Here is a 26323-nt window from a genome sequence, read left to right on the forward strand (position 1 = left end):
TCATCACTTAATATGCCTTAGTGTTTTGGTCTGTGTTATATATAATTAGCTCTCATCAACTGTAGAGTGGAAATTCTACCATTTTATACTCATATACTAGAAATTTCAAAATCACAATCTTGTAAGAGTGGTTTTCAACTTTAGGGTATGTAACTAACCTGAGTAACTTACTAATTGCAGATCTTCAGACTCTAACCTCAGAGCTTCTAATTCAGAAATTCAGGAATAGGGTCCAGGGATCTTCATTTTGACAAATACCGCAGGTAATTCTGATACAGGTGGTCCTTGGACTACTTACTATGGATTGTAATACAAAGGAAATGTGGGGAAAAAAATCTTTATGCTTCACTTTTTCAATATGGAGAAAAGACAGACTTATTCAATGTGACTTAACCATCAAAATTGCCATGAAAAGACCAGGTAGTTTGCTAAGACTTTTGAAAATGAACCAAGCAAGGACGCAAAGGCAAGAAATATTACATTCAAGCCAGAAAAGGTTCTTTTTAAAACTTCACAAAGACTGACAGTGTGCTTCAAGTAAAAGTAGGAAAAAAAAATGGCAGGAGTGCAGCAACATTTCAATAACAACTTAGGAAAGCAAAGTTGATTCAAGAGGTTTATTTGATAAGATGTATTTTAATGGTTATTATAAAAGCAGATGCCTTCTAAATTTTTAATTTATTGTTAAACTACATATGTATACATATTTATATGAGATAATTATTAAAATTTCTCCTGAAATCCCTATTTTCCATAAAATCTTGGTCTTGCCAACGTAACTGCACTAATTGAAGCTTCCCGTTCCTCCTCCCAAGAAACTTCTCGCCTGGGATTGAAAAGAGATTACTATAGTCTATTCCTCTACACATGCCTCGCGAAAGTATAACTGCTGATTCTGCCCTGACCTCTAGGTCTCTGTAGCCTATAATTATTTTCAGTGGAAGCTCCCTTAGCACTGAGTTCTCTAAATATTCAGAGTCTGTCATTCTTCAAGAACCTTAGCAATGAATGATGGAGATTTTTAAATTATTCTTACGAATGTTATAAATTGCATAACTTGTCATGGCTTTCTCTTTGACTTGACTGTATGCAAGTGTAAAGGAAAATGTATAGCACTTCATCGAATGTAGTTTGTGTATCACTTCACTCTTGACTCTATTTTTATATCTTTGCCTTTGTTTATTGTTTCTTTTATTTTTGTCTTTTTTATCTACTTTTACTTCGTGTATTTCACTGTATTACTTGCATCTTTTCCTTTCTCAGTCATTTTAATTCCCTTTTTGGAACTAGATGGTAGAAATAAATGAGAAAAACAAAGAGTATGTGTGTCTCTGTGTGTATTTATATATATGTGTGTGTGTGAAAGTTGCTCAGTTGTGTTCAACTCTTTGTGACCCTATGGACTGCAGCCTGCCAGGTTCCTCTGTCCATGGAATTCTCCAGACCAGAATACTGGAGTGAGTAGCTGTTACCTTCTCCATGGGATCTTCCTAACCCAGGAATCAAACTGGGGTCTCCTGCATTGCAGGCAGATTCTTTACCAACTGAGCTACCAGGGAAGCCCAAATATACATATATATATATACACACATACGTATATATATATATATATATATATATATATATATATATATACACACACATATATATACACACATACATATATATAGACACATATGTATGTGTGTATATATATATATATATATAAAACTCACTTAAAATATAAAATAAAAACTAGCCTTTTGAAATAATGGAAATATTTTATAGTCTTTGAGCTAATAAATTCATTTGATTATTTGCAGGACTGCAATATAGAGAGGCATAAAATTAAAATTACTACTATGAGAATATCCACGTGAATCTGAACATAGGTATTTTCGGCACCAGATCGTTAATTCTGACATCCTTCAGTTCTGAAAGCCAACTATAGCTGTGTTAAAATCTGTGTGTTCAGTCTTTTAGACTGACTGTATTAAAAAAAAAAAAAAAAAAGAAACAACCAAATCCTAGGTTTAATCAGCCTAACAAGGTTTGTAATTTATATTTTTTCTTTTAAAAATTATAAATGCATGTACATAAGTAATATGCATAATTATTTACTTATATGAATCTTCCATACATATATATGTATATATCTTAAAATCTTCAACGAAACTCTTTAGTCCTTTGCTTCCACTGTTACTTTCTTAAATAATTTTCATTAAGCAACAAACAGTGATAAGTCATTTCAACAATGAAAGCCTTTATTCAAAATGGGTTTAGTCTATTTTCTGTATTTCCTCTGATAATGATCCAGCTAGTCTCAGACTGGTTCTGCTAACAACTCAGGGAAGTTAGAAGAACTCTAATTGGGCACTGGACATCTCAACAATGACACTCATTTTAATTTGTCCTTATCTAACCACTTTGGGCTGAAATATTATTGTGTTGAGACCCAAATATGATTTTTGTTCTTATATTTAGTTCTGGATCTCATATCCTTTCAGATATCAAAAGAATACAGCACCATGCAGGAATAATGCCAAGTTGCCCTTGTTTATTTCATTCCACCCTTCATCATGGGCACCAATAGTTGATTGATACCTGGAATACATCACGACTGGATTACAGATATGCTCTTTAGTCTGACCTCCACTTGTCTCTTGCAACTCATTTGTAGACAGTCCAGAAGCTAGCAGCTGGATTTCATTTTTATTCCAGCAGTCACCATTTTATAATGTTTCCTCAGTTCACTGTGAGTTTCACTATTGATAAGTCAATCCAAAACTCTAAGAGGCATTTAAATGGAGTGAGTTAAATGAGAGGGAAAATATTACCATTAACTTGCAATAGGTTCATGTCACTCAACTACATTTTGCCATTGACTCCCCATACATCAAAATGGTGTAATGATACAATTCTCCCACAGAAGAACTAATGAAATACTTAGCAAAAGTAAGTGGTTACAAAGCACTTTTTAAAACAAAAGTGCTGTATTTTTTTTAAAAAAAATCTTGTACAGAACTCTGGTTCAGTTTCTGAGCCTTTCCAAGTCCTCATAATTCTGTGGTATTCATAATAAAGCAGGCAGATGGTTCAGTCTCTGAACATATGCTTTAAATGCCCCCTTTGCTATTTGAAAATAATGGACCAAATTGTGCCCTCACATAGTCACAAGAAACTTTAAGAGGGCTGCCTTTTGAAATTTGAGGACAGAATGTTATCCAGTGGGAATTAAACCTTTAAAAAATACACTTTCTAAACTTTCTTCTGAGCTCTATTCTTCATATTAAGAGAAGTCATTTTTTAATAAAATAGATATAGTAAGGAAAAATAGTAGCCAGCAAAATATTACACGGTTCAGGAATAGATTAGAAGGCAAAATAAAAGTTAAATATTTACATTTTAAAATTCTGATTGTCTAAAAACATGATAGTCATCTGATTTAATCTTTGAGGGATTGCCAGACCTTCCACTTCTATTATTATTACTATTATTCTATCTTGTAGATGTTTTATTGTTAAAGCACTTTGTAATTATTAATTAGTTAATTTAGTTTAAATTATGTTTATACCTTTGTTTTAAATCCATGTTATTCATAGCTATTACAATCCTCAAATGCTATTTCGCCAGCCAGTTACTCTCATTTCAAAAACAGTTTGTTGTCGATGAAAGCACATATTCCAGGTTTTCACAGAATATGAAATTCAGTGGATATATGTGTTTTGATAATGTTGTTCACTTAACCCAGCTGTATTAGCAATACACCTCTGTTTCTTAAGTCAGTATTTTATACATAAAATGAGCCTTCATTTCCACACTCATGTTTTTATGTATTTAAATGTAGTTTTGAAAAAGTCTTTAACCTAGTCTCACTTATCTTAAAATGTCCACGAATCTCAGTAGTCTGATCAACACTTCAGATAAAAAGACCACACAGTTGACAATAAGGACACTCTGGTTATTACAGAAGCCCGAAGTTTAAGTAACTATTCCGGAACTGTAATGTCCCTTTAGAAATTCTGAACAAGGACTAGCTTGGTGCTAATATAAAACAGAGTTTACTCTGAAAAATAAAAGCAATAGTTGTACCCAAACATGTTTGGGGTGCTCCTAAACAGATCATAATTAATAATATTGAGAATAATAAGAGTCTTAAATCAAGTGATAATTTTATACAAATATCCACAAATATCTGAGCAAAGTTTATAACTATTATTGGGGCAAAGCATTAACATACTCCTGCTGATAAAGACACAAAGTAACTCTGAGAAACCTCCCTCCTTCTCATTTCTCTAACTTTCACATTAAATGCAGCACTGAAACTAAACTCTCAGTCAAGGCAGAAATACGCCGAGCAGTACTTCAATAAACAACAAATTGATTTTTAAAAACCCACCAAATTAAACATTTCCCCCATTTTCCCCTTGCTTCCCCTTGTTGTTTCACTTTCCATGCACACATAACCGCACTTACCTGCACAAGTCTGAAACATCAGTCTAGGTAATTTTTTTGAAATGTACTCTGTACCGATGCATTTTTCTGTGTTTCTTTCTAACCCTCGGGAATGTTAAGAATTTAGGAAGAGAGCCACAGCTTAAGAGAGCAATTATTTGCCAGTAAATACTCAATTTGCTTGTCCTGTGATTTTTCTTCTAACTTGCATATTCAATAATCCGTCCCTGACTGCGTCACAAGCACAAAAAGTCTTTTCTCCAAAGGAGAACACTTTCGCCAATCAACCTTCAGCCATGCCAGGGCACAGCTAGTCAGGGTGATTTGTTAGCTTTAATTAATAATTCCTCACGCTGGCCATTTTAACAAATAACGCAGTGAGCCTGGGACGCTAGATGGCTATGATTCAGGCCGATAAAACTACAGTGGAAAGATGTGGGGAGGGTGTGTGTGGGGGTGGAATTCAGACGCCGTTTATAAACACCTCGAATCATACTCTTTCGGTTTACAATATAGAGGACATCTCCGCTGAATTACCACGTTATGTCCACCAGTTTGTATTCAGATGGGAGCCATATGTTCCTCCACTTTATCTGCTAAGGCCCCCTCAGTGCCAACACAGTCATCGGGCAGACAACATTTACAAAAGAGGTCTCTAGCCTCCAGATTGCAAAAGTTTACTGCAAGGTGAAGTTGAGAAATCAGACACATACAGCACTTCCCAGTGAGCTTGTGTAACAGTCTAGAAACACAGAGGTAAGAATTATTGAACGTCAGATTTGCTGTCACCAGGCTGCCTGATACTGGGCATTTCATTTAGTCTTTTTTTTTTTTTAAATCTCATACCTCAAAACAGTTAACAATAATGGCTGACTTATTCACGCATTCCACAAACATTTATTAGGTCCTAACAATATGCCAAGCACTGTATTAAATGCTGAGAACTTTTTTGAAAGTAAGATTTTTATTTTTCTAGTTAACTGAAACAATCCACGGATTTATTATGTGACATACAGATAACGTGCTTGACCAAAGCCTCCAAACAGGCAGTGTGTGAATGAAACTAAGGATTCAAAATACTGTATGGTCCAGTCAAACAATCAATACTTGACAGCACACTTGTGTCCATGACAAAAGTGATGCTCAAAGTAAAAAAAAAAGAATAAGAAAAGGTTAAAAAAAAAAAAAGAGTTTTTTCAAAGATTAGAAAATTTCCCTCAAAGTGACCAGAACATTCAGAGATATATCAATCTGTTTATAAGGAATGTGAAAAGGTTCATAAGCACTTGAAGAATATGCAAAGATATAGGACATTCTATTCATGCCGTGATCTAATACGTGTGTGTGTGTGTGTATGAGTGTGACTGAAAGCATCAGTTTACTGGATATATATTTATTGAGCACCCTACTCAATTCTAGGAACTGAATAATACTATGTATCGAGAGATAAATAAAACACAGTTTCTGTCTTCAAGAAGCTCACAATTTAGCCACCAGACTCAAAAAGGGAAAATCTAAACATAAAACTACAGTACAATATAGCAAAAGGAATGACACAAATATGCATAAATGTATGAGGCAGGGCTTTTAGAAGTGATCCATGGGCTGTTTCGAAAGGTAGAGGGGTAACATCATCGGTAGAGGAATATTCTAAGCAGAGCAAACCTTTGAACCCTTTCTAAAACTTTCATTAGAATTAGATTACAAGTTATTTAGAAACTATGATATTTAGAGCATGATAAAGTCAGGTACATAATCACAAAACATTTTAGGATTTTAAAATCAATTTCTTAAGAAAAAAGATTCCCTATATTGTAATATCTTGACATCATCAGAAAAGTAAGCAGTGCCTCCATAACTGGTACAAATAGTGACTGTGTACATCATTCTTACTTTCAGTGTGTTTCAGTTGTCTTACACAAATAAGAAGCATTCCCAACATATAGTGACTGTTTTTTTCAGCCATTCTCTTCTTTAACTATGTACAAACTTATATACAATTTCTGTTTTCATTGTACCATAAGAGAAATCATATCTGTATGGCTAATAAGGGAGGGGGGAAACCTATTTCCATTTAGTGGTCACATGTATAACTCTAACCAGAGAGTTTACGCTATACAGTACTAAGGCAGAAGATGCTGAAGAAAAGAAATGATACCCTAAAACCGAAAAAGCTCTTTCAGAGGTAGGAAATGCTCCTGAAAATTGCATAGAGTTTTTTTTTTCTGCATAGAGTTCTTAATGACATTAAACACTTTGTTTTATACTAAACTCCACCAGAATACCGTATTTACCATAAATCATTAACAGCTAGTCAATTTGGAGAACTGATATAATTTATTAATTTATTCAGCACATATGTATGGAAATACTGATATCTACCAAGTGCTTACCAGTTATTGTTTCATTTTTATTTCTGTAATAATTATATCTAATAAGTTTACCATTTATTGAGTGCTTACTATATGCTAGGAACTGATCTAAGGACTTTACATATATTATCTCATTTAATCCTCACAATATAATGAAGTAGGTACTATTACCATCTCCAATTAATAGGTTATGAAACTCACAAGTGGTAAAACTGGATATGCACTATGTGGATTCATTTTAAATAATGAGACCAGTGCCACTAATACCCATACACCATCAGTTTCATTACTTGATAGTTACTTGGTCACATATAATATTTATGTCATTACTTTTAATCTAGAAAAATTAGGGTAGTTTTAAGGTTAATTTGAGAATTAAGCTAAACTCCTGTATCTAATGAGAGATATGTCTCAAAATAAGGCTGGAAAATATAATTTATTATACCAATAGGCTAGCACTGCAGGACAAACTGACAGCTAGCTTGAGTTAGGCATGTTTTAGATGATGGAAACTAGCATTACATCACATGCTATGACAGCCCCCTTCTCCCTTATTAAAACTTCTCAGAGTCTCAGAAGATAATTCAGAATCTTATACACCTTTACAAGAAGAATGAGATAATGATCTAAAAAGTGAGAGGAAGACTGAGTCAGAAAGGCTTAGGTTTGAATCCTAGCTCGGCCACTTACTAGGTGTATGCCATATATCAAATTAACTAGGTTCTTTGAGGCTCAAATATCTTATCTCTAAAATAGTTTGTTGTGAAGATTAAAGGAGATAATGTACCTAGGATACAAAGCATAGAAATTAGCCCAGAATAGGTGTACAATATATGGTATTTGAAGCATTCAGAGCTAAAGCTTATCACATACAACTAAAGTTTACTGTTTTTGGAATCAAATGACACATGTAATATCTAAGTCTGCCTTAGACAATACACGTAAATAAGACTTAGCTAAAGCAAAGTGGACTTGGTAGTCTGGTAGAAATCCCTTTGAGTATGTTAATAATATAGCTGAAATGGTGGTGCTTAAGAAAACAGAAATGTGAAGTAAAAGCCTCTCAGTTGCGTCTGATTCTTTGTGACCCCATGGACCATACAGTCCATGGAATTCTCCAGGCCAGAATACTGAAGTAGGCAGCTGTTCCCTTCTGCAGAGGATCTGCCCAACACAGGGATCAAACCCAGGTCTCCTGGATTGAAGATGGATTCTTTACCAGCTGAGCTGCCAGAGAAGAGTTGACCCACAAAATAGAGGTAGATAACACAAGAATTTACCAGTTAATTATAGAAAAAAAAACATTAATTTTCCAAGTTATTAATACAATGCTACATTTTATTTCATGGAGATGTAAAAACTTATTTGAACTCAGTACAGTCACAAGCTCTCCCCTGACCAACCCGAAGACACTGTTTACTAACTACCAGTTAACTACCAGCATTCTCCAACTTCAGGCACCCTGATGCCCTTTCCACATATTTTCTTCTCACTTGACCTTGATTTAGTCCAACCATCTCCAGTATTGTATAGCTCCAGTGAGCTAAAGTGTAGTGTAAATATTAACAGAACATGCATTTACTGATGGTGATGAAGTTGGACATAGGTGAAATCGGGTATTATTTCACAGAAGGGGTCATTGGAGGGACTTCAAGAAGGCTCTTCTTATTTACTTGAATGGGTAAGTATCATTTCTCCTTTGAGGATTCCTTTGGGATAAGCGACTGCCTGGATCCTCTATTATTGGTTCTTATTCGATGGCCTCTAGCTGAGATCATCAGATGGGGAAATCAGCAGATCAATTAAAAAGTACAGGAACTTTCTGAGTCACACTAGCCTGAGTGAGATATCCTGGGTCAGAGCTTTCTAGAATCTGTTTGTTTCTCAGCTGGAACTCCTAATTGGTAGAATGTAGAAGCATAGAAGGGGCTTCCCTGGTGGCTCAGATGGGTATTAATCAGTCTGCAATGCAGGAGACCAGGGTTCCATCCCTGGGTCAGGAAGATACCCTGGAGGAGGGCATGGCAACCCACTCCAGTACTGTTGCTTGGAGAATCCCATGGACATAGGAGCCTGGTGGGTTACAGTCCAGGGGGCTGCAAAGAGTTAGACACAACTGAGCAACTAACTTTCTCTTTCTCTCTCTCACACACACACAGAAGCATGGAAGATGACTACTTTATGTATTCTTTCCTGGATAATAGGTTTGATAACAACAATTTAGTAAAATTCTGGCCAGACTGGATCTCTATTGCCTAATTCTCCAGTCTTATTGAGGGAAAATTAATCCTCTGGTTAAAAATGATTACAAGCAGATATTATTATTGGGAAAAGATTGAAGGCGGGAGGAGAAGGGAATGACAGAGGATGAGATGGTTGGATGGTATCACCGACTCAATGGATATGAGTTATAAATGGATATAAATGGATATAAACTCTGGGAGTTGGTGATGGACAGGGAGGTCTGGCATGCTGCAGTCCATGGGGACACAAAGAGTCAGACACAACCAAGCAACTGAAACGAACTGACATTCTTATAGAAACATTTCAAAACTGATACTATTTTATATATTTTTATATCATTTTCCCAAATAAAGTCCATATGCTTTATGGTTTCCAGACTTATGCATTTTTACATATGTACATAAATACCTAATATCTAACTGCTTTACTAAGTGATAACTGGATAACAAAGGAGGGGGAAGTGATTTAATCCCAGTTTCAAATTTAGAATTCTGTTGAAACAAGAATTTTAGAAATATTCATAAATTGTTAAGTGGTAGTCAGTATATTTGTCTGTGTTAGGTTGAGATTAAAACCTTAAATTTCTCAAAAGGTCCTTGTCACTTGAGGCATTACTTTTTCAATGAAAGTCTCCAACCTTCACAAATGTGAAAATTGGGATTACCTGAAGGAGAAAAATATTTCTTGTCAGAAAACTCGTCATGGCTAAGTTCACAGAGGGAAGGAGTCCAAAACCTTATCAGCTTTCCTGTGACCTTGATATGTGATTTGCTAAAAGTCATTAATATCCCCTTGCATGTCAGTTTCCTTCTCTTTATCTATGATACAAAAATATTATCAAGATAATGTGGAGAAAATATTTTGATCATCTCATAGAGTATATGCTAAAGCCCAGAGTATCCAAATGATACTACCAGTATCACGTGGAGAGAAGGACATCAACACCCTATATCATCTTAAATAACTTATTTAGTACCTCAGCTTTTTGCTTTTTTTTATGCTATAAAATGAGCATAGTCATGTTTATACTTTTATCAAATAATATATTAGAATAGAGAAACTTGCATAATCTGTGAAAACTTTTCAATAAAATTTCACATAATGTAAAAAAAAAATGACCAATATAATCAAGTCACCAAAACTGATTTTCAAATATATTAGAGGAATTGATTTTAAAATATCAAGGCATAAGATGACTTAAATATTTCTAAGCATATTCATATATTTATTAAGGAAGACTCTTTCTAAGATGGGAAGCAATACTGCCTTTTATTTGAATGGCTGGCTGCATTTTAGGATGGATCTAAGATCTTAGTAACAAGAAAGCCGAATCAGGGAAAGCATTTTTTAGCAGACTGTTGAATGATATATAAAGTAAAATATATTCACTAATAGGTCACAGAAATCTTACACAAGTTTTTAGAACAAGAACTTCTTAAGCAGCTTTTTGTCTTTGGCAAAGTCATGTTCCTGCACTGTCCTCTCACAACCTCCTCCCACTTCTCATTTTTTTGTTCTATAATGCCAGGTGGGAGTACTGACAAAAGGGTGGGGCAACACAGAGGCAGTCACTGTGGCAGGAGCCACTCCAAAGATCAAACAGCCACTTTGACTCTGGCTGCAAGAATTGGACCCACAGTGGGTGGCTCATTAGCACGATGCCCTGAGAGCCACATGGGCCACTGCTGGTAGGTCAGCACCCGGGGTTACAGGTCCCTCACCCTGCCAGGTAGAACTGCCTGCTAAGGACTGAGTGTCCACCTTTCCTTACCCACTCACAGCATTGTGATTCAACACAATTCTGCACTTCCACTATGTTTGCTGAAAAACCTCAGTGGGATAGACACTATACAAAAGCATAATTCTGTTCTACTAATTTCATATTGACTACTAATTTCAGTATGGGGAACTCAGATTTTCCTATACTAATGGGTAGATTCTTGGCTAAGTGGTAGACAAGATAATTCAATTTCTAATATTTTCATAAATATATTGCTTTAACTTTAATAACTGTCTTGAAAAAAATAATACATTAATACCTCTAATTACCCAGCCATCTCATATTCACTTATAAGTATATCATGATTTAACATGGTCAATAACTCAGATAAAAGAAAATGCAGAGTCCTTAAGAAACTAAAACAAACAAAGATGTCATAAAGCACATACAATTGTTCAAACTTATCTTTATTCATCAATGAGTCTTTAACTTGGAACCTATATATTCTTCCTTAATACCCAGTAGCATCAGTTACCTGGGTCTTTCATTCATATTGCATAGAAAGATGGGTTACTTCCAGAAGAAAGCACAATGGCAACTATAAGAAATAACCACTCTGTGCCTTTGAATGAAGAGGAAACAGAGGAGGTGAGGGACGAAGTATTCAAGGTTAAGAACTATGTACAGTTTGCAAACATACAGATAATGGTGTCCAACAGATATCAAAGTAATAGAACTCTACACAGAAATATTTACATTTCCTCTGGTTTGAACTATAGTCCCTCAAAATTCATATGTTGAGGTTCTAACCCACAATAATTCAGAATGAGAATTTATTAGAAATAAGGTCATTGTAGATACAATTAACTAAGATGAGGTCAAATTGGAGTAGACTGGAACCCTAATCCAATTTGATTGGTATCTTTATAAAGGGGGATTTTGGACACAGACGTGAACATGGGGAGAACACTACCTGAAGATGATGGCAGAGATGAAAGAGATGCTTCTACAAGTCAAAGAACACCAAAGATTGCCAGCAAACAATCAGAAGTTAGGTAAGAGGGATGGTACAGATTTCTTCTCAGAACCCTCAGAAAAAATCAACCCTGCTGATTTTACTCAACAGAACTCTGACACTTTTGTTGTTTAAGGCATCCTGTTTTTGTTTTTGTTTTTCATTTTATTTCCCATTTTATAGTTGAGAAAACTGAGCTTTAAAGTAGCAGGCACAGGAATACATAGTAAACAGTGGAAGCAGGATATAAACATGCATATTATTCCAGAGCCCTAGTTCTTTTTGTTTTTTTTCCATTTATTTTTATTAGTTGGAGGCTAATTACTTTACAACACTGTAGTGGTTTTTGTCATACCTTGACATGAATCAGCCATGAATTTACATGTATTTCCCATCCCGATCCACCCTCCAACCTCCCTCTCCACCCGATCTCTCTGGGTCTTCCCAGTGCACCAGCCCCAAGCACTTGTCTCATGCATCCAACCTGGGCTGGTGATCTGTTTCACCCTTGATAATATACATGTTTCGATGCTGTTCTCTCGAAACATCCCACCCTCACTTCTCCCACAGAGTCCAAAAGTCTGTACATCTGTGTCTCTTTTTCTGTTTTGCATATAGAGTTATCGTTATCATCTTTCTAAATTCCATATATATGCGTTAGTATATTGTATTGGTCTTTATCTTTCTGGCTTACTTCACTCTGTATAATGGGCTCCAGTTTCATCCATCTCATTGGAACTGATTCAGATGAATTTTTTTAATGGCTGAGTAATATTCCATGGTGTATATGTACCACAGCTTCCTTATCCATTCATTTGCTGATGGGCATCTAGGTTGCTTCCATGTCCTGGCTATTATAAACAGTGTTGCAATGAACATTGAGGTGCACGTGTCTCTTTCAGATCTGGTTTCCTCGGTGTGTATGCCCAGAAGTGGGATTGCTGGGTCATATGGTAGTTCTATTTCCAGTTTTTTAAGAAATCTCCACACTGTTCTCCATAGTGGCTGTACTAGTTTGCATTCCCACCAACAGTGTAAGAGGGTTCCCTTTTCTCCACACCCTCTCCAGCATTTATTGCTTATAGACTTTTGGATAGCAGCCATCCTGACTGGCGTGTAATGGTACCTCATTGTGGTTTTGATTTGCATTTCTCTGATAATGAGTGATGTTGACCATCTTTTCATGTGTTTGTTAGCCATCTATATGTCTTCTTTGGAGAAATGTCTGTTTAGTTCTTTGGCCCATTTTTTGATTGGGTCATTTATTTTTCTGGAATTGAACTGCAGGAGTTGCTTGTATATTTTTGAGATTAATCCTTTGTCTGTTGCTTCGTTTGCTATTATTTTCTTCCAATCTGAGGGCTGTCTTTTCACCTTACTTGTAGTTTCCTTTGTTGAGGCATCCTGTTTGTGGTACTTTGTTACAGCCCTAGGAAACTAGTACAGTAATGATGATCACAGAATCATTACGTAAAGGTTAACTCATGTTTGCAACACTTTGAGAAGGTTGAAAAATATAAGATTCACTTCAGAAAAACTCTCATTGATAGAAACAAACTCTTTCATGTTTGATGACCAATATACATGAAACATACAGTTTTCAATTTCTGCTAATGCATTGAGATATTGCCACCTTTACTAACAAGACAAAGTGATATGCACTCTTCAGAAGACATTAAAGAGTCCCCAACCCTGAAGAGAAGCATTTTGATTAACAAGGCAAATAAATTTGAATTTATTTTTGTTATTACATAGCCCAATGAGTTTGGGATGGTTACATAGAGAAATTATTGGTAGAGGAGAGAATGGCTACTTAGAAGAGATCAACTAAGAAATGCAATTTGAGTCTAGGCCAAAACTAGGAGACACTTGTCCAGATGATAACTTACAGATAGTTTAAGTATGAGGAATACAGGGGCAAAGTAAGAAGACTGAAGCAAAGCAAGAGAAAGAAGGAAGGGGTGGAACAATAGTGGAGGAAAATGAGAGAAGTAGCTGGTATTGAGAGCAAAACCATCTGAACTAGGAGGAGAAAATGATAAAAAGTCTTACAGATGTAAAGAAAGACAAGAGAGGGTAGCATTCCTGTGTTCCGAACAAAGAGTTAAAAACATCTACTGCAAGAATTAAGCTTTCTTTAAAACTAGTGTTCTGAATGCTTTTGTGTGAAAAAGAAAGACTGTACTTTTATTTTTCTTTAAAGATTCAATAGTGGAATGGAAACTTTTTTTCCTTTAAGTGTAAGCTAAGCAGTTATGACAGGTAGGTCAAGGAAGAAATACTTCATGGAACAGGAAGCCATAACTTTATACAATGTGTTCTCTGGAGAAGTTACAAAAAAGTACAAAATAGTTCCACAGAGTTTGTTTGTTTTGTTAAGTAGCTTTAAAATCCTACCTCTCCTAATTGTTCTTAACATTTTATTCAGCCAATTATCAATTTAATCTAGGGAAAGAAAAATCGACTTGACTTTTTGACAGCCAAGTCAATCCAACTGGAAAATTCTAATCCTACAAGAATAGGGCAGAGGGAAAACTCTGCCTAGCAACATTTTCAATTGTCAACAAAAATTCATGATATTATAATCATCTTTTTTTTCCTTTCTCAAAATCATTTCCTCTAAAGAAATTAATGATGGTACAATGAGATTCTTGGGTAAAATGTAAAAGTGAAGAGAGTCATTCAGTCTTTAAGGTAATAGGAAGTTCTTGTTCAGTTCAGTTGCTCAGTCATGTCCGACTCTGCGACTCCATGAATCACAGCACACCAGGCCTCCCTGTCCATCACCAACTCCCAGAGTTTACTCAAACTCATGTCCATCGAGTCAGTGATGCTATCCAGCCATCTCATTCTCTGTTGTCCCCTTCTCCTCCTGCCCCTGATCCCTCCCAGCATCAGGGACTTTTTCAATGAGTCAACTCTTCACATCAGGTGGCCAAAGTACTGGAGTTTCAGCTTCAGCATCAGTCCTTCCAATGAACACCCAGGACTGATCTCCTTTAGGATGGACTGGTTGGATCTCCTTGTAGTCCAAGGGACTCTCAAGAGTCTTCTCCAACACCACAGTTCAAAAGCATCAATTTTTCGCTGCTGAGCTTTCTTCACAGTCCAACTCTCACATCCATACATGACCACTGGGAAAACCATAACCTTGACCAGATGGACCTTTGTTGGCAAAGTAATGTCTCTGCTTTTTAATATGCTATCTAGGTTGGACATAACTTTCCTTCCAAGGAGTAAGTGTCTTTTAATTTCATGGCTGCAGTTACCATCCGCAGTGATTTTGGAGCCCCCCAAAATAAAGTCTGACACTGTTTCCACTGTCTCCCCATCTATTTCCCATGAGGTGATGGGACCAGATGCCATGATCTTAGTTTTCTGAATGTTGAGCTTTAAGTCAACTTTTTCACTCTCCTCTTTCACTTTCATCAAGAGGCTTTTTAGTTCCTCTTCACTCTCTGCCATAAGGGTGGTGTCATCTACATATCTGAGGTTATTGATATTTCTCCTGGCAATCTTGATTCCAGCTTGTGGTTCTTCCAGCCCAGCGTTTCTCATGATGTACTCTGCATATAAGTTAAATAAGCAGGGTGACAATATAAGCCTTGATGTACTCCTTTCCCTATGTGGAACCAGTCTGTTGTTCCATGTCCAGTTCTAACTGTTGCTTCCTGACTTGCATACAGGTTTCTCAAGAGGCAGGTCAGGTGGTCTGGTATGCCCATCTCTTTCAGAATTTTCCACAGTTTATTGTGATCCACACACTCGAAGGCTTTGGCGTAGTCAATAAAGCAGAAGGAGATGTTTTTCTGGAACTCTCTTGCTTTTTCGAGGATCCAGTGGATGTTGGCAATTTGATCTCTGGTTCCTCTGCCTTTTCTAAAACCAGCTTGAACATCTGGAAGTTCTCGGTTCATGTATTGCTGAAGCCTGGCTTGGAGAATTTTGAGCATTACTTTACTACCATGTGAGATGAGTGCAATTGTGTGGTAGTTTGAACATTCTTTGGGATTGCCTTTCTTAGGGATTGGAATGAAAACTGACCTTTTCCAGTCCTGTGGCCGCTGTTGAGTTTTCCAAATTGGCTGGCATATTGAGTGCAGCACTTCCACAGCATCATCTTTCAGGATTTGAAATAGCTCAACTGGAATTCCATCACATCCACTAGCTTTGTTCGTAGTGATGCTTTCTAAGGCCCACTTGACTTCACATTCCAGGATGTCTGGCTCTAGGTGAGTGATCACACCATTGTGATTATCTGGGTTGTGAAGATCTTCTTTGTACAGTTCTTCTGTGTATTCTTGCCACCTCTTCTTAATATCTTCTGCTTGTTAGGTCCATACCATTTCTGTCCTTTATTGAACCCATCTTTGCCTGAAATGTTCCCTTGATATCTCTAATTTTCTTCAAGAGATCTCTAGTCTTTCCCATTCTGTTGTTTTCCTCTTATTCTTTGCATCAATCGCTGAGGAAGGCTTTCTTATCTCTCCTGGCTTTTTAGAGATGGTCAAATTATAATCCTTTTATATCCTTCATAGAAGCTAGAGATGGCTTTGTCCATGTCTCTAAAATAAATCAGTTGTATCACTAAATAGAAGTATTAAAGTTTAATTTCATATATTTTCTATGTTAACTCACAGATCAGTTTATTTGTTCTATTTATTCATTGAGGGAAATTTTAGCTTAGATGATGACATTCAAGTAGGGAGCTAAAATGTTAAATATGAAAGATTAAAAAAAAAACAGGTATTTCTTTTTCTTTCTATTGATTTCTAAATTAGTTCTGCTATAGAAATGTCTTCTGCTAAGCACTACAGCTTCTGGTGGATGGGAAATAATGCTATCAAAACTGAGATAGTAGTAAAATGAATACATTCACATCAATGGAAATGAGAAGGGAATGAGGAAAGGGATACTGCTACAGCATTAAAAAATATACTTTTGACCCTAAGTCAAAATAATGTTTGTTTAATCTTTCTCCTCTGAAGAGGAGTAATGGAATAAAGAAAGAAAAAGGAAGGAAGGAGGAAGAGAAGGAGAGAAGGAAAAGAAGAAAACAATGGAGTGATTAAGCATAAGAGCCATAAAGTAAGAAGTTGAGATGGAGAAGGAAATGGCATCCCACTCCAGTATTCTTGCCTGGAGAATACCAGGAACAGAGGAGCCTGGCAGGCTACAGTCCATGGGGTCGCAAGAGTCAGACATGACTTAACGACTAAACCACCACCACCACCACCAAGAAGGTGAGAAACTAGGAAAGAAGGAGAGAGAGAGAGAAAACCATTATAGAGGTACTCTCTTATCCCCTTCTCACTGGCTGGCCTTCTAACCTTTTTATATCTACTATCTACTCCAACTCAGATATTTCAGACACAACTGGGATGGTTGAAAGTGAGTGGGGAAGGAAAATTACTCCCTTTAATTGATGCTTACTTAGGTACCAATATCTGCAATTTAGTAGCTCCTAGTGCTTTTAAGCTCACGTACCTCCTTTGAGAATAAATAAAATTCATGAACTTCTCCAAGGAGGAAAGAAAGGGCATGTCTACCAAGACATATAAAGTACGTGTTGCATACTTTTAACAATATACACACACATACATAGGAAGCATATTTTTATGCATTCTCAAAAAGATCATATAAGATCTAAACTGATCCTTGTACTCTCTAACCAATCACTAGCTCAGTGTAAAGAACTATTGGCTCTAGAATCTGAATGAAGCCAAAATAAATAGAAGAGGGTAAGGACTTGGAGAAGGGGAAATGGGATATAAAACAAACAAATAACAAACAAACACTTATGTAAAAAATATGCTTGTTTCCAAACCAACCCTTAAGCGTCTATTTTCATTGGAACTTAAGACTAATGAACTATTTATTTAACAAAAATATACAACAAGATGTATAATATTTTCGTGATTCTGCATGTTTTAAGCATTCTTCCCTGTTAATTGTCTTTGAGAGTGCACTGACATCTAATACTGTCCTGATTTTTAATATTCACTTTAATAATAACAATAATACTGAAAAGCAATGCTGCTTAATATTGTGGATATTGACTTATAGGATTCTTAAGAAATGACATGGAGACTTGGTCACAGATGTGTAAAAAATCAAATAGGAATAATAAACTTTTCGTCTATTGCCTAGTTCAACATTTTAACTAGGGTGCATGTGCATGAGGACACAGTTCATGCCTTAGCTACAATAATGAAAATTATTTATATTCATTAAAACATATTTTTTTCATAGTATTTCACAACCTTTAAATGCCTTGAGGTATCTTTATTTCATCTGATTTGGATTTCAATTCTGTTAAGTAAATGGAGGAGATATTACCTTCATTCTACAATGAGGAAACAGGCTCTACGTGATTAACATGCTTAATATATTTAACAGGTGGCAAAGCAAAGTTGAGAATTCAGGAACTTAGATAACTTACCCAGTAATTTTTCCTGCTATCCTATACTGCACTAGGAAAATGTTCATTACACATAACTTATTCAGGCATTTATGTTGTCTTACTTTAGAAATGAGGATGATGCTATATAACCTCACTAGGTCCATATACAAGGCATTTATTTCCCATGCTGGGATTTTGTGGATGACATACAGTGAAACAGAAAATATTAGCTATTTGATAGGTGCACAGATATATACTCAAATGTACAGTGCACATGTTGTGGATCATTTCTATAAATGGGTACATGTATATAGGCATGCCTATGCATATACATGGGTGTGTGGGAATTAAAGGTGTGCTTACTCATCCCATTAGAAAACAATATTGTAAAGTTAAGCATGCACTTTTTACTATTAATCTTGCATTTAGTAGTGGGTGGTACATGTTCACAAATAATTTATAAGTCAAATCAACATAAATACATGAATGGCATAGTAGGGAATATTTTGAGAAAAAATATAAATACGCATATATCTACCTTCAACTATCCTTCCTATTAGGTGATAAAGCTGATTACTTAGATTTATTAAATTAGAGGTAAAAACTGACTTTAAAATATATTAGTATAATTTTAATCTTCCATTATAATTAGAATCCAAAATTTAGTTGTTAAAGTTTTACAATTTGAGTGGCCTTATATTCCCTGTTTTCACTTGGGAAATTAGTTTTTTAGCTGGGAAATTCTCCTTCTTATTTTTTATTTTAATTTGAGATAAATGGTCATATTTTAAAACAATAAGATGGTAGATTGCTAGGATGAGTTAATTTATTCCTTGAAGAAGTGTTAGTGGCTCAGTTGTGCCCGACTCTTTGAGAGCCCATGGACTATAGCCTGCCAGGCTCCTCTGACCTTGGGATTCTCCAGGCAAGGATACTGGAGTGGGTTGCCATTTCCTTCTCCTTCCTTGAAGAAAGGGTATAACAAATTACAATCTAGTGGATTTACCTGTTTTTAATCTCTTAATGTCCAAAGCAAGCCTTATATCCCATATATCATATGGGATACTATATATCATAACCCAACTTGAGCAAAATTATGAAATATAGATGAAATGTGTCCCAAGTTTCTATTCCTTATCTTCCTTTGACCTGTTTCCTTTTGACCTTCTCATGCTTCCTTCAATCTTATTAAAAATTTTATTTCTGATCCCTTTTCCCTGGGATGCTAGAAATTCTACTTTATTTTCAGCTGTAATCTATGGTCTTTATTTAACTCAGATTCCTCCAACCACAACCTTAGCCTACCTTGCCAATCCCTCCATTGGAATGCTGCCATGCATCTGACCAATTTCTTTCTGCTTTATGTCATGCCTTAACTCACCAAATCTTAGATGCCAGTGAGAGACTTAAGATTTTCCTATTTCCTGGCAAGTTACAACTGCATTTATCTCAGCCCTCCACGTAAACCTTCTCTATTAAAATGTTAGGAATCCCATTTCAGGTTCATTCAATTTTGGCTTACTTTCCTTTCCTGGTTGGGCTACCACTGTGGTTCTAGCATGCTCTGAGGTGTATAAAAGGTTGTCAGTAAACAAATAAACCATAAAACTGAAACGTCACTTGTTATGTCACCATAAACCTGAAAACTTCCAGTTTAGCTCAGGCTCTAATGACTAACATGGCTCTTCATGTGCCCTAGTTGTTCTATTTATCAAGTGAGAAAGAAGTACTTTACTATGAGACATATGAGGATAAACATTTAAGTTGTTTTCAGGAGGAAACCTATCAATAGATTCTGTAAGTATCACACTGCTTTTCCTTCTGCTTCTAGAGCCAAAAGGAAAAAAAAAAATACCGAGAGTACTCCAAAACAAATATTGGAAGTAACCCTTTATTCCAGAATTCATCTGTAGTAGACAAAACAATTACACCCCAAAGTACCCACTCTCAAAAACCTAGAAACTTGAGTACATGGCAAAATGTTACATGGGAAAAGGAACTTTGCTGATAAAGTTAAGATTATGGACCTTAAAATAGATATCCAGAAAAATATCTACATCTGCTTTACTGACTATGCCAAAGCCTTTGACTGTGTGGATCACAAAAACTCTGGAAAATTCTTAAAGAGATGGGAATACCAGACCACCTGACCTGCCTCTTAAGAAATCTGTATGCAGGTCAGGAAGCAACAGTTAGAACTGAACATGGAACAACAGACTGGTTCCAAATAGGGAAAGGAGTATGTCAAGGCTGTATATTGTCACCCTGCTTATTTAACTTATATGCAGAGCACATCATGAGAAAACCTGGGCTGGATGAAGCACAAGCTGGAATCAAGATTGCCGGGAGAAATATCAATAACCTCAGATATGTAGATGACACCACCGTTATGGCAGAAAGTGAAAAAGAATGAAAAAGCCTCTTGATGAAAGTGAAAGAGAAGAGTAAAAAAGTTGGCTTAAAACTCAACATTCATAAAACTAAGATCATGGCATCTGGTCCCATCATTTCATGGCAAATAGATGGGGAAACAGTAGAAACAGTGACAGAATTATTTTGGGGGACTCCAAAATCACTGCAGATGGTAACTGCAGCCATGAAATTAAAAGACACTTGCTCCTTGGAAGGAAAGTTATGATCAACCTAGACAGCATATTAAAAAGCAGAGATATTACTTTGCCAACAAAGGTCCATCTAGTCAAGGCTATGGTTTTTCCAGTATGGATCATGTTGGACTATGTCATGTATAGTTGGACTATAAAGAAAGCTGAGCACCAAACAATTGATGCTTTTTAACTGTGGTTTGGAGAAGACTCTTGAGAGTCCCTTGGACTGCAAGGAGATCCAACCAGTCCATCCTAAAGGAAATCAGTCCTGAATATTCATTGGAAGGACTGATGCTGAAGCTGAAACTGCAATACTTTGACCACCTGATGCGAAATACTGACTCATTGGAAAAGACCCTGTTGCTGGGAAAGATTGAAGGCAGGAGGAGAAGGGGACGACAGAGGATGAGATGGTTAATGGTATCACCAACTCAATGGACATGGGTTTGAGTAAACTCTGGAAGTTGACAGTGGACAGGGAGGACTGGCGTGCTGCAGTCCATGGGGTTGCAAAGAGTTGGACACGACTGAGTGACTGAATTAAACTGAACGGAACTGATCCTAGATTATCCAGTGGGTCCAATCTAATTACCTTAATAGCTGAGAACGTTTTTCTGGCTGGAATTTAAAAAAGAGATGTGGTATATGGAGAAGACAGAGAGAAGTCAGGGTGATATTGATTTGAAGCAATCTTGCCTAAAGATATAGGGGTCTGTGTGCAGAAAGCTAAGGATAGCCTCTAGCTGACAGCCGGCAAAGAAAAGATCTTAGTCACGTAACTACAAGGAACTGAATGAGCCTGGAAGCTGCTAAATTTGTAGTCATTTGTTATAGCAGCAATAGAAATGAAATATACCATTCTAGTTCAATGGCTACTAGATACAATAGTTTAAATTTGTGTGGTAAAGAGTTGAAATGGAAAGAAATATTATGAATGCAAACAGTTCTTGGCACTACAAACACATTTTCCCCTTGATTTTCCTTCTTTCAGTTATATCCCCAGAGAAGGTGAAATAGCAAAGGACTAAAGGACAAGGATCACAAGGTATGCATGCTCAGTCACTTCAGTCATGTCCAACTCTTTGTGAGTCCATGGACTCTATCTGACCAGGTTCCTCTGTCCATGGGGATTCTTCAGGCGAGAATTCTGGAGTGGGTTGCCATTCCTTTCCCTCCTCTAGATAATCTTCCTGACCTGAGTCTGCTGCATTATACGCAGATTATTTACCACTGAGCCACCTGGAAAGCCAATTTAAATGCAGTGTCCTTAACAAGAAGCTTCACAAATATACCTTTTTGTCACAGCAAGAGTATTATACCGATGGTGCTACAATACTCATGCCAACTAAGTCTACTGTCTTGAAAAAGAAAAAGAAAAAGAAAAATCAGAGAATGGTTCAAAGGATTATAAAGATAAGATGATAATGGCCATTTAAGAGATAAGGAAGACCGAATCCAAGCAAATGTATTCATATATGTACTGGGGTGTGCCTTCCTCACTATATAAGTTGTCTTATAAACATACATATAAATAAAATTATTTTCAAAACTAGGGTTACATATATTTTATGGCATCGATAGAGCTATTTCTCAAATGTAGCTTCCAAACAATTTTCTTTCTTATTCACATTTTTTTTTTTCCTTTTGCCTTTGGCAATCCAGACTCTGGCCTTGACAGAAGAAAATAATATTGGAGGAAAGGCAGCGGTTTCCAATGATTTTTTAGCATGGAAGTTTTAGAGAACTTGACTTTCGTAGGTATACTCAAGTTCAGAACCTAAAACTTTTTTGAGTTATAACATCATGCTGAAAACAGATACTTTTGTAATCAATTAGAAATGATTCTCACAATAAAGGGTAAATTCTCAGCAAGTTGTATATAGTCTGCATTACAATTTCACATTATGAAATAATACAAATGAAAAAAGGAAGAGAAACAGAGATAAAAAGTTCTTGTAGAAACAGGATAAATGTAGCTAATTTTTTTCTGTAGAGACAGGAAATGCATGATGTAAAACTTTCTAACACATCTGCAGCTTTCCTTTCGTGTTGCATGAGGTCACAACTGGAAGTGTCGCTCTAATGGCCTGGTCAAGAACTGTGTAGGATGAAGACCACGTGAGAAAAAATACTTCTCTTTTGAACACTACACTCTGTTTACTACAGGTCCCTGAAAACTTGCTGAAAACTTTGGTCATTTTATAAAGAGTTATCATAATCGTGAGGAACTTTGAGTCTCAGGTACAGCAAATTAATCCCCATTTTATGTCTGTCCCAATTTAGTATTTCTAAAGGGGGTGGATAATAATAAATTCTGCCAGCTCTCTTTTTTAAGGGCTATTCAGATACTAAATAAACCAGGAACATTTTTAAATGCAATCTCATAAAAATCTGCTTTGCTTAACCTTCTCTCCCTCTTTAAAAAATAAGAAAGGCATGATGTTCTTTTTTTGTTAATTAATTCACTTTAGACAATTCCTTAAATTTTCATTTTAATAAATTTTTGTGTGGGTGCATTAATTACTTTCAAAGACGCTTTACAACTGTTACCTATTAAAAGCCTTTGTTAGTGAATTAAAAAAAAAAAACTTCCAACATGCCCCCTCCCTTCTCCATTCTGAGCAGGTCCTCGCTATCAACTGCTGGAGTATGCTCGTTTTGCACCTAGAGCTATAATTATTTTGCTTTAATTTTACAAAACCTTTTGTTCCATTCCCACGAGCCCACCTGATCCTTATATTACACTCGCTCTATTAAAACACTCATGCAGAACAAAGCATGGCTGTACTGATTCATAAGTAACTTTTCTTTTTCCTCAGTAAAATGCCACTGGCTAGGGCTTGGGACATAGTCCCAGGCTTCCCCCTCCTCTGCCAATTTTCATGTGTTAGAGGGAAAAAAAATATGTTGTTTCAGAGTGTTGTATTCTTCCCAAACGTCCTTTCTTTGTCCTGCTGTTTTTTAATGTGTGTTTTAAAAAATATTTTGCTATCCATAGTTTTAATCTGCTGCAATAGAAGTGATACAACGGTAAGGATGGTGGGCATATTAAGGACTGTAATCATGTTGAGATTTCCTTTATTCACATGATTAGGATCTTTTAAAAATCGCTCTTGTTGTCTTCTTTAATTTTCCATCTCTCCATACTCCACCCATTTTCCTTGAGATCTTGCAACACATGTGGGCTTCTGGCAGAAAAAAAATTGCAGTGACTCATCAAGAGAATTGTTTGTTTGCTCTGAGGAGCACCCTGAGGCCCCTCTGGGCTGCACACGGAGCCCTTTGATCCTAGGAAGTTTATTTCTTCCAGATGTTTTCCCCACAGCCACCTTTCTGCAATGTCCCTCTTCATTACATAGCATAAGGAGAAACACTCAGGACCCACTGCTGCAGCATACAGTTCTCCTGAATGGAGTGTGACAGGGAGCTGACATGATTGAGCCATTGGATTCTCCTTGCCTTAGGCACAATGATGGAGGAAGGTTAACCCTGAGGAACGCAGAACTGGGGCTGTTCAGGCAAATCTCCCTGGAATGAAGACAAGAATTATGTGAATTAGGCCAAGTCCAATCCAGTTCAGTGTGTGCTCAGCCGTGTCCTACTCTTTGTAACCCTTTGGACTATAGCCCGCCAGGCTCCTCTGTCCATGGAATTTCCCAGGCAAGAATCCTGGAGTGGGTTGCCATTTCCTCCTCCAGGGGATCTTCCTGACCCAGGGACCGAACCTGTGTCTCCCACATCTTCTGTACTGAAGGCAGATATTTTACCTGCTGAGCCATTGGGGAAGCACTCCAAAATACACAGATCTGAAGACCACTGTTCATGGACCTAGTCTTATCCAATCTTATAAAATATTAATACTTGGATCTGTCACGTAATTTGCCCACTTGTCCAGCCTAAAGTATAAAGAGTGAATAGGAAAGTGAAATCTTTGGACATCTCTAGTATTTTTTTGGTCTGGCTGAATGTGCTGGTAGAAATGAAGGGAGAACAAGGCAGGAGATGAACAACAGAAGCACAGGGAAAAATGTTCTGCTAGGCCAAATAAACACCCCTCCCCACAAATGATAGCCACATCCTCATCCCTGGAACCTGTCTGTTACCTTATATGAGAAAAAGAACTACGCAGATGTAATTAAGTTAAGGATTTTAAGACGGGAGACTGTCCTGGATTATCTACATGGGTCCCGAATGCAATAAGATGAATCCTTAGAAAAGGGAGATTTTGGGCAGAAACAGGAGAGCCAGCTAATTGACTGTGAAAGCAGAGGTTGAAGTGATGCAGCCACAAGCCAAGAACTGTTGACAGTCAGCAGAGGCTGGAAAAGGCTGGGAAACATGCTTCCCTGGAGCCTCCAGAAAGAACAAAGCCCTGCTAACGCCTTGATCTCAGCCCATTGATTTTAATTTTCAACTTCTGGCCTCTGGAATTGTGAGAGAAGTTTCTGATATATTGTATGCAGTAATTCATTAGGCAGTTACAGGAAACTAACACACATGGTAACTGCTTTGAGGCTCCAGTGTTTAGCACATTCCTGAAATCATCCAAAGTTTCAAATTGAAGGAGTGAAAAACAGGGTGCTAAGACTTGACAAAACTCTTTGTGGAGATGCTGGAGTTCTTAAAAGCATTTGTGATTTATAGCAAGTTGAGAGTGAAAATAAACAGAAAAGAGAGTACATGAGATCATTTAACAGATTCTACATATTGTAAATGTAAACACTCCAATTTTCTAATATTAGTTTGCATATTTTATGAAGTAGGGCAAATGTATTTTTCCTTTAAAATAAACACTTGTATGTGATGTATTAGGAGTCATTTTCTCTTAAATTGTCAGTAATATCATGAAACACAGCAACAATTGTTTTGGCACTATATATTATATTTCACACATACAGACTATGCTATAAAAGTGAAGATCTTTTGTCTGCACTTGAAGTAACTTTCTTTTTGCTATTCAAAGGACAGTTCATTTTAAAGATTAACTCAGTGATAATTTGGAACTTAAACCCAAGAATTCTTAAGTAGATGCATTAAAAAAAATAAATCTGGGGTGCTCCAATAGCAAAAGGACTATTATGTGACCAAACTGCTCAGTTTATCATTTTCTCTAGTTCATCACTAAAAATCTATAGCAGATGTATTATTTAAAAGAACATGAAAGACTCCTCAATTCCCATGATTCCTTTCAGCTATTGGGCTTTTCAACAACCGACCATTAATCTTCATAAACAACTTGAGGTCAGTAGACCTAGACCACTAATATAGATGAAGAAATAAAAGATCTGGAGAGCCTAAAGAGATTCTAGATCAATCAGCAAATGAATAGAACTGAAAAAATCAAGTAGAAATGTTGACTCTATTCTTCAGAACCTTTGAGAAGCAAATAGAGATTGAGTTATCCTTTTGAAGATGATACTCCGATGACAAAGTACGTTAAAGGTGGTTGCTTATTTTTTGGCTACCACTGAGTATTCATTGGACAGTAGGTTTAAAGACAAGAAAACATAATACTCTTTTAACAAAATA

General features: G+C 36.5%; 1 protein-coding gene across 12 annotated transcripts in view; it reads right to left on the reverse strand.

Annotated features, from left to right (window-relative positions):
* ZBTB20 (zinc finger and BTB domain containing 20) overlaps positions 1-26323 on the reverse strand; it is an 858187-nt gene that overhangs the window by 453679 nt on the left and 378185 nt on the right. Inside the window, exon 1 of one of the 12 annotated variants that reach the window (XM_065942519.1) lies at positions 4456-4793. The exons of the other annotated variants lie outside the window; for them this stretch is intronic. The gene's annotated coding sequence lies outside the window, so the exon portion shown is untranslated. Of the gene's footprint in view, positions 1-4455; positions 4794-26323 lie in introns of those variants that run through there. 12 annotated transcript variants of the gene reach the window in all.

Source organism: Muntiacus reevesi, chromosome 8, assembly GCF_963930625.1.
Source record: "Muntiacus reevesi chromosome 8, mMunRee1.1, whole genome shotgun sequence".
Taxonomy (NCBI): Eukaryota; Metazoa; Chordata; class Mammalia; order Artiodactyla; family Cervidae; genus Muntiacus; species Muntiacus reevesi.